Consider the following 18,394-nt stretch of genomic DNA (forward strand, 5'->3'; position numbering starts at 1 on the left):
TATAGTCTTGAATAAGCTGCTGCACTTTCACTCGCTCCCAGAGACGCACCCCACGACAGTTCTAGAAATATGTAAAATGCAGACGCAGGATTCGGTTTCGAATAATGTGCACGACGCGAAACTTGTTGAATCCCGTATGAAACGAATTCTCAAAACGAGTACTCGCAGGTGTAGCTCTGTGGAAAGGTGTCCGCCTCTTACGGAGCGAACCCAGGTTCGATGCAAAAAATGAACATACGTTTTTTTTTTGTTTTTGTTTTTTTACAATTCTTGAGAAAAATGAATGTCGACGAAACTTTGTGCATTGTTTTTTTTTCCTTTCCTTTTTAATTTTTTTTTGCACAATTATTGAAAATAAAATGTCGACAAAGCTTTGAACTAAATGGTGTCGGACTCCCTTTCTAGAGGTGCATAGGGAAACGGCGGGGCTTGGGTTGCCGGATGGACGCCGCGAAGCAGCATTCATACTTTTTTTTTCGGTAGGGCAAATGCTGCTGACCTGTGACTCCCGTTGAGAAGGGGAAAAGTCAAAACAGAGTCACACAAAAAATTGACTCTCTAAGAGAGTCTTGAAGTATCAAAGAGAGTCATGGAAGCAGTGACTCCCTTTGGACTCCTTTTTTCTAAGAGTGTAGTATACGATGGAGAGCGGTTAATGCTGTGAAGTTTCATTAAACGCAGAGTGCATTCAAACTGTCTCATCGTATGTTTTTGTTTTCTCCTTTTCTTACCTGAGGTGCCTACGCGGATGAAAAAGAAGCGTTCATCCAAGCTCCAACTTCGACTAGTCTCAAGGGGCGTCCTCCACTGTATGCGGTGATCTTCGCAGTAAGCCGCTGGGAACTTCTCTTGTCTGCAGTCCTTAGGCTCGCCGGGATCGCTCTTAGCCTTGTTCCCCCCCTCACTCTGGGGTAAGCTTACCATAAGTATTGCCCTAGAGGGACACTGAAGCAGAATTTGGAGTTTGCAATTGACGGTAGAAATTTGTTGGTGGTATATTATCTCATAGGGCACTGCAACTCAATAAAAATGAAATTTACCAAAAACCTTTATCTTCAAATCCATATATTGGGCATTTCAAAACATTCAACGGCCTTAACTTAGGGAGTGAACAACAACATATTGTTGCATAATTTCCTCACTGAATTTAGCGGGTAAATTGACAATTTTTCCACTTTATTCAACTCGGACAGTGCAAGGAATGATCTGCTGTTGAATAGCGGCACTGGTTCTCACTGTGCTGTATGACTGAAAAAAATTTGTCCTTGGTGTCCCTTTATTATGTCTCAGGTATCTTCTGGTTTTTATCGAGGACGGGGAGGTCGGGTGGCATGGATATGCCTACGCCTTGGAATACATCCTTTCACAGTTTGTTTGCGGATTGCTCAACGCGCACGACAAGTACTTCATGGCACTGGGAGCCTACAAAGCGCAGTCTGCGCTCGTTTCTGCCCCTTATAAAAAGGTAATTGAATGCTTTATAATGCTGCCGTATTTTAGACATTCTCAAATATTTATAAGGAGAGTCATGTCCAGGAGATAACCTTAGAGAGAAAGCGCACCATCATGATCATGTTTCGGTAGGTGTTTTATGATCGCGGAACCAATATCATAAATTGAAAAGGCGTACACTCTCAGAAAAAAAGGTGTATTATTACACCCCATGTCCCATATAATACACCCCAAAACTTCAATTCGACGTACAGCGCCCCATAATCGAACAGGCGTCCTCAAAGTTTACGAGGGGCTTGATAGCCGTGTGGTACAACTTATTAAGATAGCTGATGTACGTATTATTGACTACAAAAAAGATTATCGGAGTTTTCTTGGCCGTACTGCAAAAGCTTTGTGTTTTCTTTCTTTGGTCTTTGATACGTACTTTAGCAATTTAATAAGTTATATCGCACCGTTATCAAGCCCCTGGTAAAATTTTGTGCCGTCTGTTCGACTATAGGGCGCTGTACGTCGAAATGAAGTTTTGGGGTGTATTATATGGGACAAAAGGGTGTATGGTGATACCCTTTTTTTTTAGAGTGGTGACTTGCTCTTCTGACGCTCCTCGATTTATCTCATTAGCTCGGTTGCGTCTTAATTTAAAATGAAACGAAGTATACTAACTTATTTTAGGGCCAGGTTTTTTTTGTTTTTTTTTTAGATCTATATTGGGGTTTTGATGCGAAGCTGGTTATATATCATACCATAGCCTCCTCTATACGGAGAAAGCCTGGCGCGTCGCGTGAAAAGACGGCCGCCGTAAATGGGAAAGGAGGGGCGGAGAAACGGGAGCGGAGAGAACCTTGCCTGCTAGTGCCACAAAAGAGCGAGCGGCCAAACGCAGAAACAATCTTTTTTTTTTTTTTTTTCTCTTTTCCTGTCGCTATCGTGGAGAGGAGAAACTCATAGTCCACCCTTTCCCGTTTCTCCCTGCGCCCTTTCGAATCGCCGCGCCCGTTTCTTCCGGAGTGCAAAAACGACGGTGACGAAAACACAAAAACAAGCGTGGTTCGGGGAGCGGCCGCTCACGACCCAAGCGCTCGCTGTCTAGGTCTGCCCTTTCTGCTCTGCGCTACTATATTGGTCACCGTTCGGTGCGCTCCTCCTCTCCTTTTTCCTGCGGCCGCGCGCTCTATAGCTCCGTCGTCGATGTGCCAGGCTTTCTCCGTATAGAGGAGGCTATGATCATACATTTTAAAACGATATATTTTTTTTTATTTTTATATCTTTTAGTGGTCATTTAGCCCATAACTAGAACGACTTGTCGCATTAAAAGCCGATAATGTAATTGAACATATTTAAAAAAAAAAGAAAACGGAGACGACGGACGATGAATGGGACAAACACAACACTTCGATTACGTTTCGGTTGTTAATGCCTTTTCAATAACCTGCTTTTCACGGAATCAAGTTTCACAGTGACAATGTACTTTATAATCTATTGATATGACTGGGATGCTGCCCGATAAGTTGCTGTTAAGTATTCCTACCACTGATGTCGAGCAACTTTTCGCTTATGACTACATTGTAAAAAAGAAAAGGCAGATTTCTTTTTTTTTTTTAAAGTCAGATAATTGGGTTGTGTGTGTGTTTATACAGCCTAGAACTTGGTCTGCCTCACAGGGGCGACGAGTCTCCCAGCTGTAGATGAGCAATTTAGCCAGTGCGGCACAACCGCTAGCCTGGGGTCTTTAACGTGCATCACGCAGTAGTGATACACGACCGCACGCCGGTACGATGCTCATCCAGATCGAAACGGGCAGGGGTGGGGCTCGAACCCAGGATCCCTGGGTTCTGCAGCGCGAGCTTTCGCTCCACGTGCTCCGAGCTGGTGTGCGCTAGACCACTCGGCCACCGATCCCCCCATTAAAGTCAGATACGAAACACGTCATCTGTCTCTTTAAATCGTACGTATGCAAGTCTAAATTTCCTTAATGTAAATACGACATGTCATGCTGTTAATTATATACAGCGTGTTGATTGGCGCCCTGGTAGCCAAGGAAAATAAAAATGTACGTCTAATGTTAGTTATAAACAAAACTAGCCGACCTTAAAATGGTGGGGCAACGTTATCGGCAAAAAGAATCACGTGCCAGCTGTCACGGCGACGCGCGGGCCAGGGGGCGATACCATCTTTTTAAAACCAAAGTCTGTGCTCCAACTAGGAATGACGTCGGCCTGCAGAAGTTCGATTTCGACTAGGTTCAATCCGGTCTTTGTCTAGTTCGACTAGGTTCGACAAAAGTCGAAGTATGTTACGCAAATGCAGAACATAAAAATGAAGTCAATACCACCTGGCTGTAAAGTGCGCGTGATATTCATGGGTGTATACGGCGGACGACAAACACGGGACAACATACAGCACGCCTCAATTGACCCCGTAAGTGATGACGTCACAACATGGCGTCTGGGTCCAAACAAACTGTTGCTAGGGGCGTTGCTATGGACTGATGCATGGAGACTCCACACGAGGCTAGATGTTCGCTATTTTTGTAAGCAACCTAAATTCTTGATATCTAATTATGAAGATGTTCTTGTCATCTCAGCGTAGTGTTGCAACGATGAGAGCCATTTCTGAAGTATTCCACTCCGCTTTGCTTTGGTAGCAGACGACACGATAGATTTGCTGGCCTCTGTTGTAGCGGGCATCTTCATTGAATTGCGTCGGTAAACGAGCAACACAAGCAAGTGCATCGCCACGGCCGTAGAGGCCTCCGCAATGTGCGGTTTTTTCTGTGGAGAACCCAGCTTAGTTCAGAGGGGCCAAAATTCCGCAAAATCAAACCACGTCAGTTACGACGACGACCTGAAGTGCATTACCGGCGTAGTGCAGGCCAGCATGAGAAACAAATCGTACGCCGTCGAGGTAAGTCGTTTGTTATTATTATTGAGGTTGTCAGGTTATTAAAGAATTGCATGTCTATCGCCATTTCGCAATCTTTTTTTTTTTTTTTTTTTTTTGTATACAGCTGTCACGGCGACAGTGGATGTGCTCTTTCGGTGAAGATCTCCATCGAACCCGCGATGAAAGTACAATTTGTAATAAACTCACTTTATGTTTTTTATCAAGTTCTTTTGAGTTTTGTGGCTTTGCGGGAATCTCAAGAAACTGCAAGAATCTTTCTCCACGCGATGGTTGCAACCAGGTGCGAAGCACCCTCCCATAGCGCGAGTCCGCAAACAAAATTTGGGATCTCTACCGATCGCCTAAAGTGCTTTTCTCACGGATGCATTGCGATCTTTTAGCAGACGATCATCTCGATCGACGCCCGGACTTTCGATAAACCATATTTTGCATCGCACCCCACTATGAATTCTTATAAGTGTCTAAAATTCATTATATTACAGACAAATGCAATATCGGAATATCGTCTTTATTCACCCGATTCAGACGCCGGCTCCGCTTGGCCGACGGGCGCGTGGCAGACGGCATTCTTCTTGCATTCGTCGTCTGCTGCAGGCATCTTGAGGACCGGAAGTTGCAGTCGTAAATATTTCAGAAACAAGCGATTACCGGCACACTTCTGTCGAAACATATATGACATTCAAGCTTTCTATATCTGTGAGTTTTAGACGTTTAAATCCTACTCCTGTTTTTTGAACGCTCGGGTTTTCGTAGCGGAACCTAGCCACATGTATATGTCCATGACAACGACCCTAGCAACGGTTTGTTTGGACCCATGAGGTCACACTTAGGGAGTCAATTACTTTTTTTTCCATCATCTCCGGTTTAAATTATGTGACCTAAACCAACTCGCCTGCTTGCTAAGTACTGGGTCACATTAACAAACGCATTAAATAATTAGAGGTTTATGTTTTTGCTTTTATTTTGTTAAAATATATTTTAAAGAAAACTACTGCATAGGCTTTTTGCACCTGACGTCACTTCCGGTTGGCCTCGAAATCGAAATCAACATTGTCGTCTGCCATCAGTGCCCCAGTGCCACGTAGTAGGCATTCGGCGTCTTACTACGGCAGCAGTAGAGCCTAGAGGCCTGGCGTTTGCCTCACTGGTGTTTGATGATAAACTAAATTGGTGGCAAGCAGCCTATGGAACGCTGTTCAGATTAAGCGTGACTTGTGTTTAACATCCTCGGACCGCACTCGAACGCCTCGGAAGAGTGCCGTCGGACGTCCGAAAATGCCTCGTTTGCTAATCAATTGCGATGCTTTACACGAAAATGAGTCCCGCTACCAATACGCAAAATCATTGGGAGGGAGGGGGATGGGGCGATATTGAGCGAAACTTGCCAGTACTGTAGCCGGTCCTCTAACTTTTTGACTGGCTACTCACGTGGAATTTTTTGAGTTGCTGCACAAGTAATTTCGTCTGCTTTACTTGTCAGTATCAATCCCAAAGAGGTAACACGAAGTGTGATCCACAAACGCTTAGTTGGTACGTAGCGTCTCTTTTGAGAATGCGCCGTCGTATCCGTTGGAGCCATTCGTGATGCCGGCAAATCGATTGCTCAAGCTTCGCCTTGTTCTGGTTCCTAATATTCTCGGAATTCTAAAAAAAAAAAAAAGAAAGACTAATACTGTTGCACGTAGCTTCGTTTTGTCACCGACTTGTACGGCCGGAACAATTTATTACGTCGCAACTGACCATTTTAAACTTCTAGTGAGCGGAGAAACTACAGCTTAAACACGGCGTCAAAGCACACAAAATATAGCATAAGAGGGACGAATGCCCCCAACATCGATTCCGGCGAGTTATGGCGAGATTTCCGAGCCGGATGTAAAGTTGAATCATGCTCTCGCGCGAGAACCCTACAAATTAGTTTCCACCCAAATATTCAAAATACTTGCGCAGTCGAGCAACACTGCTTCAAAGTCCAACACTGGCAAATTTCGCCAACCGTTCGAAGGTTCGCTGAGGCAGTCGAGCCTTGGGTTCGACGTAAATCCCATGTCCGGTGAAGGTCGGCTGCATCCCTTGCTCTAAATCTTATACTCCGACGTCTCACCCATAGGTCCTCCGCATTTCAAGTAGTTCCCGTCGCAACTACAAAAGCCGGGCACATCACGAACCAGATTTCCGTCGACGTGGAGCAAGTCGGTCAGTTTCTCCAGCTGGCCAACAGCTGCTGGAGCGTGCCACTGAAGATCGTTGCCACCCTGGCGTTCTTGTGGCACTACCTGGGACCGTCGTGCATGGCCACGGTGGCCACCATGTCCATCGGCACTCTGGCAACCACGTGCGCCGCTCACTACTGCGGCAAATTTCAGGTGACCATAGCCATGACATGGCCGCCGCCGACTCATCGGCTGAACGAGAAAAAAAAGAAGAGAAGAAACGATGGGAACGTAGCAAATACTTTCACACTAACCGCTCATTCACACATGAAAAGGACTCGCGTTCGCAAAGTGGTTGCGAACGCGGTTGTATAAAGATCCAGTACAATTGCTCGCGCACTCGATGGCACCAAGTGCGCGTGCAATTGTACTGGATCTTTATACAACCGCGTTCGCAAACGCTTTGCGAACGCGGATCCGCTTCCAGTGTGAATGAGTGGTACGTCCGAGCGCAGCCAACGTTATGATCTGATGAAGCAGCGTCAGAAGTGCTCCGTCAAGGCACTCAACGTCTTGCCTTAGAGCAGGGATGGGCAAAATACATGAAAATATGTATCAAAATACAAATACAAAATACTTCGTCAAAAATGTATTTAATTACAAATCTATTTACATTTCTAAAAAAGCATTTAATTACAAGATACAAATACAACCAAATGTATTTGGTCTCCGCCAAATACTTTTCCAAATACATTCCTCAAAATTTGCGTCAGCGACTTCAGGGCACCTGCAACGGGTTCCTGGGTGTCTCATTTCAATTTTGCATCCCACACTCGGGAGTTAGTGTGCGAGGCTCTAGTAACGTAATAGAAATATAATCACAAAAAATGTAATCAGCTCGATTACATTTTGGTATAAACCAACAAAGAACCGAGACGACCAAGACGCGCAGCACTAGCTAAATAATTTTTTTTTTTTTTTTTTACCCGCGCATAGAATGTTCCAGGCAAAAATATGGATGGAAATCAGGCTGGAAAGCATCACAAGTTGTCACAGGCACATATTTAGCCAGTCTGCCTGTGAACGTCGATTTCGTCACTATTCTTGCCCTGGACTAGCACCGTAATCACAAAGTCACTAAACGCTTGTGCTTGATTGAGACACACTGCATTCGGTGCAAAACGTAGTTTTCTTCCTGCTCTGGACAGTTACAATAAATTTGAGGAATGCATTTTCGCCCACAAAATTGTATTTAATTACAATTCTATTTGAAATACCCACTTTTTAGTATTTAAATACACACGTCAAATACATTACCCAATTTGTAATTAATTACAAATACAAAATACACAAAGTATTTGAAATACGTATTTCAAATACTTGTATTTGAAATACTGCCCATCCCTACCTTAGAGTAATCTACACAAGCTAAGGAGCGGACACTTTTATAGGTCGACGATGACGAAAATAAACCCTGGAGAAGGGGAACAAGAGGCACAAAGGACAAACATAAATCTCCAAACACAGCTAGGTTTCGTCATTCTTGTCCAGCTCGCTTGCACCTTTGCATTTAATTGCATTATAATTTTTATAGGTCCCAGCGGCCCATTTAGCTGGCAAGGAGCGCACTCAGCGGCCGTCGTAGTCCCCAACTGAATGAATAGAGTCACAATAAAAGACACTTACCGGATGGATAGATATCCAGTTTGGCGTAGTGAATTGGGCGGGAGCCTGCGCCATCTGGTTTGCCACGAGTTATCTTTTTCCTACTATTCCCGCATGCCAAATTTCAGCTATAATTACTTCACACGTACGTGTAAATCCTAATGCGCACAACTAATGGACAATAATATATACAGTTAACACTAACTTTACAAGCCAGGAAACCCATGTAGGTTTCTGCTGCCCAGAAGGACACCACCAGGGAGTAATCACCAAAGTTTATTTTCGCAAAGAAAAAATAAATATGGGCAGGTTGTGCCTCGCATATAATTACAAAACACAAGCGCAGTGTATCAAGGATTCACAAACAGTACAGCCTACAAAAATAAAAAGTTCAGCAGAAGAATTCTTAGATTCACAATGACCACAATGAGAAAAAACACAACTAAATGCCTAAACAAGATTGCCACTAACATAGGCCTACTTAGTTTGTGACATAGTCATTAAATAACCCTAACACAGCCTGCACTGCGCAATTAACATACCTTGTTCCTGCTGATTTAAGTAGCAATAATGACCAAAATAACAAGAACTGAAAGCCAACCGACGGACTAATGCAGGTTTTACGTTCATGCCACGCTTAACATTTCACATTTAACATGCAAGTTTTAACATGAGCACTACCATAAAAAGCACACATGAAACGGCTGACAAAAGACTGCTACAAGCAGACTGGTGCCCGGTGTACCTGCGAACCAATCATCACAAATGATTCCACCAAGGCTTAGCATGTAATCTGCACTGCCTAATTAGGTACATCTTACAGGGTGTCTACGAAATTACTTCTTCCAAAGCCCATGATTTTTCCAGGTTTTCCTTGACTATTTCGATAAAATTCCCTGGCTGTTCCTTCCTTCGAAGGATGACATTTTGGGCAATGCTTTTCAACTGAGCCGTGGCGACGCCTGATCGCCGGGCTTCGTTCCGCACCACCGTACCACGTTCACTGGTCACTTTTCCTGATTTAGCCAACCTTTTAACAGTTTCCCTAATAATTACCTGACTTTTCCAGGTGATCCCAAATATCCTGAGAATTTCAGGCTTGCCAGGTTGGTAGACACCCTGATCTCAATCTCCTTCACGCTTCACATATGTGTAAAGCAGGAACAATGTCCAAAAGAAAAGGAAGTTGCATCCCAGATGAGTGAACTAAGAGTATTAACAAAGATCAAAATGGGAACTTACACATTCCACATGACCATAATAGGAAAAACCGGCATGACCATCTAAAAAAGCAGTCACTACAATAGACCAGTAGAGGAGTAGAGTGCAACCTACTTGGTGCAAATAATCCCAACAAATGGCTAGTCTGGAGTCTGCAAGGCCCAATAGAATCCCAATAAAATTAATTTTACTCTTGCAGACATCTTATGAAATGCAGCGTAAAGGCTGAAACGCATCACCAGAATTAAGTTCTACCCATTGAACTTTTCAAGCTGTACACCAGAGACGCGAGAATGAAAGCGAAATTCATCCAAGTTTCTATTTACGAAACGGACATGCCAGCACAATTGAATCCTGCAAAACATTTTTAAAAACCGTGCACGACATTCTGGAGTGCCAAATTTGAAATCACCAACAACCTGTCGTCTCGTGGAACTCGGAGGAACTTTGTTCCTGGCTTCTTGCGCGTTCTTCCATTTTTTCCGCACCAGGCTACGCAACAGTAGCTGCCGTAGCCAAACATCCTGGCGGCATCAGCTGGGAAACGAAAAGAGCACAAGTCAATTTGAGATTACGTGAATTTAGTGCCTTCATTTCATAGCAATCTCCAACCCAAAATTGTTCAAGTGACAATAAAGAGTGTCAAAAAAAAAAAAAACCTTCACAGCATTGTCACACCCCATTTCTTTGTACAGGGTGTCTCAAAAGAAGATTTACACGGTCTTTTTTACCGCAAAAATAAACTAGGCATCGTCGAACGCTCATTCTCCGCCCAATGGTAGAGCTAGAGGTCACAACTAGATGCCAAAGTTTCAGCCCGATCCCATACCTTCTTCAAAAGTTAAAAGTGATTTTTTGAAAATTTTATTGAGAAAATGGAGCCCATTTTTGCCCGTTTTCGGTTTCTAGAGCCATAGAGCCCCATGTGTTTGAAAACTCTGTCGGCCGCCATTTTCCGATTGAAATTTTCAGAAAATCAGGTCTAACCTTTGATTAAGTTATCGGATCGGGCTGAAACTTTGGCATGTGGTTGCGACCTCTAGCGCTATCATTGTGCGGAGAATGAGCGTTCGGCGATGCCTAGTTTATTTTTGCGGTAAAAGGGACCGTGCATATTCCTCGTGAGCGCGCTTTGCTTAGGATGGCCTCGCCCTAAGCAAAGCACGCATGAAGGCTACCTATACCCTGCTCCATACCTGGCGCCAGGTACAACGCTGCCAAAGCTGCTGGCGCGAAAGACACGCGCTCGCGCCACCAGCATTGACAGCGATGCACATGAGGTATGAAATGGAATATGCGAGTGCCTTGACAGGCGCTTTCTCGTCTCGCTGCACGAGCGCACGTGCAACTGCCGAGACTTCATCCAGAACAATTAGCTCGCGCAACGACTCACCTTTCTAACAACGGAAGAAGGACGAGAAGCCCGCACGAGTCATTCAGACGCCGCCGAACCGACCTTTTGCACGACGTGACCGGAAGGCCGCCGTCCGCCAAGTCGATGGCCCCAAAGCCATCCACTGAGCCGCAGCCAAAGCCGCAGCTGTTCAAATTGTTTTTAAAGGTATTTGGAGCTCCTACTAATTTTGAAACGTTAGGTTATAACTTATAGAGTAGAGTTACTTATCAAGCGTGAAAATATGATAAATGTCTAAATTAAGTGTGTGACTGCAGCGCTACTGAACGGTCGTCGTAGTCCCTAGCTTCTGGGCTGCGAATCGGCTCGAGTGGCCACTCTTTTCGTTTACTGTGTTACTCTATGGTCTTGGTGCGTTTGCCGTTGCCGCATAATCCTTTCACGCACCGTGAATCTGGCCTCGATGGATGAATGGATGAATGGTGGATGGATGTTAATGGGTATACCATTTGTAGCGGGCGGTAGCTTGCGGCACCTATAGACTAGCCTGATGCTGCGCTTTTTCGTGTGCGTGACTGGTTCTCCTGCTGATAGCTTTCAAGCGCTGCTTGATCAGCTGCTTCGGATCCTAGTGTTGGCTGCAGTCTGACTTAATATGAAACGTAGTATAAAATAAAACATATCGTTTCGCGAAAATTTATCGCTCTCAAAGTAAAAAAAAAAAAAGTGTGGTATTACACTCATATAAGGCACGTCAAAATTTTAGTTCGACGTAATAGCGCAATGACGTCAAACTGACGGCCTTAACTATAGGGAGTTGTAGTAGACCGTTTTTCTCCTCCGCTACGGTATCCCCGAAGAAAACGCCGCGGGTGCGCATGCGCGCCGGCAACCTTGTCTGCATAGTTCAAGGTCTTGTGGGGAATTACGGAGCGCTATCCGAGTGCTTAGCGGGCTTCGGGAACGGTCTACTACAATTCCCCTATAACGAGGGGCTTGATAACGGTGCGATATAACTTAATAAACAGCTAGTGTCAAAGCCTACAGAGACACAAAAAAAGCGCTAAGGTTTTGCAATAAAACAACAAAAAAAAAGATTTTTGTTTTCGTAGTTAGTAACATTTACATTAGCTGTTTTAAGTAGGTTGCACCACTCGGCTATCAAACCGCTCGTGAAGGTTGGTGCCGTCGGTTCCGACGTTAGTGCGCTGTACGTCGAAGTGAACTTTTTGTGGTGTATTATATGGGACGGGGGGTGTAAGACTAGGGTATATCGTTTTCTTTTTTTTTAAATTGGTCTTGACGCGTACAGGATTAGCGTATAGTTGAAACCCCGAGCATACTCCACATCCTCTGGGTTTTCCGCGTTTAATGGGGGGGGGGGGGGGGGGGGGGGGAGGTGTCTCTGTTGCCATCTATTGCCGTTGGTATCTCGAGCGCCAATCGAGGCAGCCGTCTCTGCTGTCTCGGCGAACCCGGTATCTTGGTGCGCAAACGGCAGCCCCCTCCCTCGGCGCCGAGCGACTGCGTGACGGCGTGGTCAGCGCGAGTTGCGTGCATTCTCTCGGACGCGAGATGCCCACAACGCCAGAGAAGAATTTGGCGCTGTATGTGCGCTGTCTAATCGAAAGGAGCGAGTAAAATGTGTCCTCGTAGTAAAGCATTTGGATGAACTAGTCTCTGCCATTGTCTCCCCTTTCCTTTCAAAGCTTAATTACAGGCGGAAACAGACCCTTCCTAAAACTTCTTTAAGCAACTTTGACATTCGGCGTGTTTTGAGCACCAGCGAGAAGCCGGTGATTGAACGTCAGTTTTTGCCGAACGCTGGTGTAGCGGTCGTGTTCAACGCATGTTAGGAGCTGAAGCGCAAAACGTGACGGCCTCCAATAACCAGTGCAGCAGATACTCCGTTCTACTTGAAGGGCGAGCGATGCCTAGGCTAAAAGCACTGTTGGGAAGTACTTTAAGTACATTGTACTTAGAGTACTACTCCAAGCAGGTTTAGGAAACTTGTACTTTACTTGAAGTACATTAACTGAGTTTGCACTTGTACTTTACTTAAAGTTAGTTTTGTTCTGGTACATTCCGAGGAAAGTACAATTTCCGACTTCAAAGTATACTCCCCAAATTCGTACCACTAAATAATGCTTTGTCAACTCCGAAGAAATACTGGGAGGGATATTCTACTCTCACCAGAAACGCAAACAGACGAAGCATTGCTCCGTTTGTTCTGTGGGCGGCTTTCCCGTAGCTTTTTTTAAACTCTCGCTACATCTCGGTCGGTCAGCAGAAGCGAGGAGGTTTAATATATTAGGAGAGCAAAATTAATCATAATGTACCACCTGAATCTGTGGTGCGGAAAAATTAAATTTTCAAATCAAAACAAAAAAACAAAACAAAACAAAACAAAAAAAAATACAGGAGAACGCCACAACGTATTGAGACATTCTCTTTTGTCTTTTTCTACTATTTGAAAGTTCCTTAATTTTTTCGCACCCCAATCTCAGGTGTCACATTATGAATAATGAACACCAGCTCTCTGCCACAAGGAGACGACACTCCTCTGTAAGAGGATTTCTTGCGGAAGCTATGGGGCCGACGTCATGCTCTCTCCTAGTAGATGTAACCCTCTTGGGTGCAACAATCCAGTGCAAGGGGTGCCAAACTCAGAAGAGGAACTTCTGAATTTGGCTCCATTCCTGAAAATAACTACTCTGTGGCCACTTGCCTTTATCAAAATATTCGCCTCTGTTTTTGAAAATAAGTAATGCACCCTAGTACCCCTGGGCAATGGATACCAGTCGAAAAATTACGGTATAGAGAAATGAAAGGGTATCATGAAAGATTGCGGTAAATTACTCGTACTTTACTTTGAAAGCACATTGTGTTTATAGTCCTTTACTCCAAGTACGTTGAATCCAATGTAAATAATAATTTATTTAAGGTACATCACGTCTGATTCACTATGTACTTTACCCAACACTGGCTACAAGCGCCAGCATGCGGTCCTGAGCAATGCTTGCATTGCACGAGAGCGCGTGCTTGGCACGGACGTTGAAATCCCGGAGTTTGCTCTAGTAGCTTTTGCTACGTTTACTCTTACAGTGAAACGGAGTATAATGAACGCGCACTTTTGTGACGGACTTATTTAATTCCGTCTTACTGCTTTGCATGTTTGCACTATATGTCTTAATTTGCATTTTCAGAAACAACAAATGGCTTTCAAGGACTTGCGGCTCCGTCTGACGAACGAAATTTTGAACGGAATTAAGGTACACATAAAACTTAAATGTTTGCGTGTATTATAAGTATTTAGGTGACAACGCCTGCTGTTTCGTGACGCGATCAGCATATTCATGATTAAATTTGACGGTGTTCGTATTAATTACGATAAATATAAAAAATAAATAAAGCAAGGCAGAAGAAACTGGCATTAGGAAGCCTTACTTTAAGGTAATGTCGGGCATCAAATATTTAAAAAAAACTTAGAGGTATGCCATATGAGATACAACAATGCGATACTCGAGCCCTTATTTTACTTTATACCATACAGCCTTTATCTTGGTTATCATTACTATTCCTCTTTGGTGAATATGAGTCAGTGTAGGAGATACATAACTCTACTACCGACAGATTGTTGGCAATAAGGTAAACCCGCGTCTCTCATGACGTCACTCGGGTATAAGCTACTTTGTAATGTCACTAATTGATTATGAATATAAAAAGTAACAAGTAAAGGAATTGAATTGATTTTTTTTCAAAAGGTAGGCAGCGGATGTCAAAAAATAAATTTAGCCTCGTGAATGCAGCTTGACGTGTGCACCGGAATGAATGGTAAAGAACGTATACTGCGCTTTTTCGGAATCATGGATTCTGACCTTTTCCCAGGTGATCAAACTGAACGCTTGGGAACCATCGTTCATTGAGAAAGTGAAGAAAGTGCGTACGAAGGAATTGTCCTCTCTCAGAAAATACTCTCTCCTGCAATCGGCTTTCGGATTCATCTGGGCGATTACGCCTTTTGCGGTACGTGCAACGAACGTGTCTTGCTTTGCTTCTTCGACAAAAGTAAGCTGTTTCTACCAATATAAATCGACTACTGTGCAACATACCGTTTTCTTTTGTGAACCGGTAACTACCCTAAACGTTCATCTAATAAAAAAACGTGAGCAGCTAATATTTATGTATATTTGGTTTCTGCAGGTGTTATATCGGGCTTACCTCGTTGAATTTTGTGCAAATATACCAACGGTGCGCACTTGGGAACTTGCCTGCCGCATATGACAGGTGTGCCGACGAAACTTACCTGCCGCATTCCATTGTTGTATGATTTTTGTTACGATAAGTATATAACCTAGTCTATAGACCATTTGCCAAAATTACCAAAGCATCAAGGGGAATTAAACTCACTGCTCGCGCTCGCGTTATCTCTATAAACTAGGGGTCCTCAAACAGCGGCCCGCAAGGTAATATTATGCGGCCATTGCCACGCTACCAGACAAGCCCCCCCCCCTATCCCTCCCCGCCCCCACACACACACGCACATACTCGAGTGTGTGTACACACACACACTCGAGAACTATTGGCGCAAGAATTAGCGTTGGTTGCGAGCCTGGTATAGTTGGCCGTATTGGCTCTGAAGCGACCTACCAGGAGATTAGTTTATTATCAACTAGCAATAATAATAATAATAATAATACGCTTATTTCGACATGCATATGTCTGGGAGGCTGCGGCAAAAGAAGACACGAAGTCCTCTGACGTGGCCACCAGCCCCCATTACAGCACTCGGCACGTACTTCTAAGGGTACCGAAAAAAAATGAACATCAATTACTTAATTCCCATCAAAATAAGTTTACAGATGAAAACATTTGAAGAGTCACAAAGTTGAGTGAAAAATAACAAACACTGTTACATATAATATAATTGATCACATTTGCACATTTGAACTAATGGCCCAAGTGGCAGGTGCATATTATTCGATTGAAAGAAAATACAATTTGATAATTTTCCTAAACATCTGGAGATTGCTACAGTTGTGTACCATTTGAACTATATTTGCATGAGTATTTAGTAAGTCAGCGATTTTATAATGAAGTGTTTGAGTTCCATAGTTTGTTCTAACATTTTGTTTGATGTAAAAGGTGTGTCTAAGAGTGTAATTGGCAGGCTTATGAAGGTAGGCGTTGAAGAAAGAGGTCTCATCCCGCTTTATCTCGTCAAAGATAATGTTCGCTAATTTAATAGAAAAAACATGTCCGATGGGTAATGGCTTGTATTTTTCGAATGTGGGCGATGTATGCTGAATATAACCTAAATTATCTATGCACCTAACGGCCTTCTTTTGTAAAAGAAAAACGTTTTCAATGTTTGTTTTTGTCGTGGTTCCCCAAACTAAAAGACAATACTGTAGGCGGGAGTACACAAGAGTATAGTAAAGCTGCAGTTTAAGCCAGTTTGGTAACAAGTGTCTGACTTTATTCAGTACACCAATTGAACGTGATATATCACATCTAATTTTATTTGCATGGTTCGTCCAACTTAAAAACTCCTCAAACCAAACCCCAAGGAACTTATGAGCCGAAGTGCTTTCTATCGTAGAGTTTAAAAATGTAACATTCAACTTACGCTGAACAAGTTTATTTTTGGACCTGAATATAACATATTTTGTCTTTGCTGTGTTTAACTCTAGTTGGTTAGACCGCAACCACTGAGATAGCTGATTAAGCCAGCAATTTGCACACTGTTCAATTTCATCGAGATTTGTCCCGGAAAAGAAAAAGTTGGTGTCGTCCGCGTACAGGATAATATCGGGGGTTCGCGGTATATTAACTATGTCATTTATATATGCCAAAAATAACAAAGGTTCGAGGATTGAACCCTGAGGAACGCCGTACTGCATCAGGGAAGTTTGTGATGTAAAACCGTTTATAGATGTGAATTGTCTTCGAGCTGATAAGTAATTCTTGATAAGTTCGAGAGCTAATCCCCTTCTACCATATCGCTCTAGTTTTCCAAGAAGAATATCATGCGTTTATAGAGTCAAAAGCCTTCCGAAAATCTAGGAATATACCGAGTGTGTAAAGTCGATTTTCTACGTTACTTATTATTTTGTTTTTTATGCATAGCAAAGCTGTTTCTGTAGATTTTCCTTTCTGAAACCCATACTGACAAGATGTTATAATATTATTATAAAGAAAATATTTAGAAAACCTAGTATTTATTACCTTTTCTGCAATTTTTGAAAATAATGGAAGCACTGATATGGGCCTGTAGTTGTTTAGGTTAGTTAATGTACCGCTTTTGTGTATAATACAAACTCTAGCTAATTTCATTTTATTAGGAAATATACCAGTTTCAAGAATTCTATTGCATATATGAGCTAGAGGAGAACAAATCCAGTCTTTTATTGCTTTGATGGGGGCTACCTTCAAATCATTATATCCAGAGGCGCTGCTGCACTTCAACGAGACAATTATATCATTAATTTGTGTTTCATTGGTGGGAGTCAAAAATATAGAGTTAGCTAAGTTCATGGTTATGTACGTTTCATAGTTGCTGTAGTCCATTAATGTGGAAACACTGCCACCTGCAGTCAAAAAATGCAAGTTGAACCTCTCGGCCAGTGACGCGTGAGAATATGTCTGATCATCTATTGTGAGTTCATTTGGTATGACATTAGGAACAGGGGATAGTACGTCTTTAACAGTCTTCCATACTTTTTCTGGGCTGTTTTTTATAGATACAAATTTATTTGTATAATATCTAACTTTCGCTTTTTTCAAATCTACAGTCAGTTTATTACGTTGCTTTTTGTATTCAGCTAAAATATTAAGGTATCTAGTGTTGGCAAATTTATCGAACAGCTTATTCCTTGCTTTTATTGTTTTGTATAACTCTGCAGTAACCCATGGTTTCTTTGATTTGTTGTGCTTTTTACATTGAGCCCGAGGAAAAGCTGAGTCGTAATATTTTCTTATTCTTTCCACGAACTTATCGTACGCTTTATCAGGGTCTAGTTCGGTTAGAACATCGTTCCAGTTATCGTTCGAAATGAGTATGGTAAACTGTTCAATATTTTTTTGATTACTAGTATGGCGATAAGTCAGCTTTTCGTGTGCGCTAGATTGCTTACTGCCCAAGCTCTTCCAGCAGATAAAACAAAATATAGGAAAATGATCGCTTAGATCCACCGAAAATACGCCTGCTCTTGTGCCATGAGTTTCATAATTTGTTATACAAAGATCGATCAAAGTATCAGTGTGTTCCGTTATTCTCGTAGGCATGTTGACTAAGTTTCTACAACCAAAAGACTGTATTATTTCAAGAAATTCAACTTTCGGCGGTTCATGAGACCGTAAGTCTATATTAAAATCGCCTACTAGGACAATCTGAAAATTCATGGAAGTAACATACTCCAGTAAGCCTGTAATGAAACTAAAAAAATATACTAAAGGATCCGTTCGGTGGCCTGTATATTGCAGCAATAACCGTTCTAGAACTTTGAACGACTAATGATTCATAATTATTATAATCAACACCCGTGAAGTCTGGAATAATTTTATATTTCAGACCTTCGCGCAAATAAAGTGACACTCCACCTCCTTTCCGGTTTGTACGATAGATTTGTTCGCTCTTGAAATT

General features: G+C 42.9%; 1 pseudogene; it reads left to right on the forward strand.

The window, feature by feature from the left end:
• The window catches only part of LOC115327916, a 96,816-nt pseudogene that overhangs the window by 63,350 nt on the left and 15,072 nt on the right, over positions 1–18,394 (forward strand).

Source organism: Ixodes scapularis, unplaced genomic scaffold (assembly GCF_016920785.2).
Source record: "Ixodes scapularis isolate PalLabHiFi unplaced genomic scaffold, ASM1692078v2 PGA_scaffold13__105_contigs__length_92229423, whole genome shotgun sequence".
Lineage (NCBI taxonomy): Eukaryota > Metazoa > Arthropoda > Arachnida > Ixodida > Ixodidae > Ixodes > Ixodes scapularis.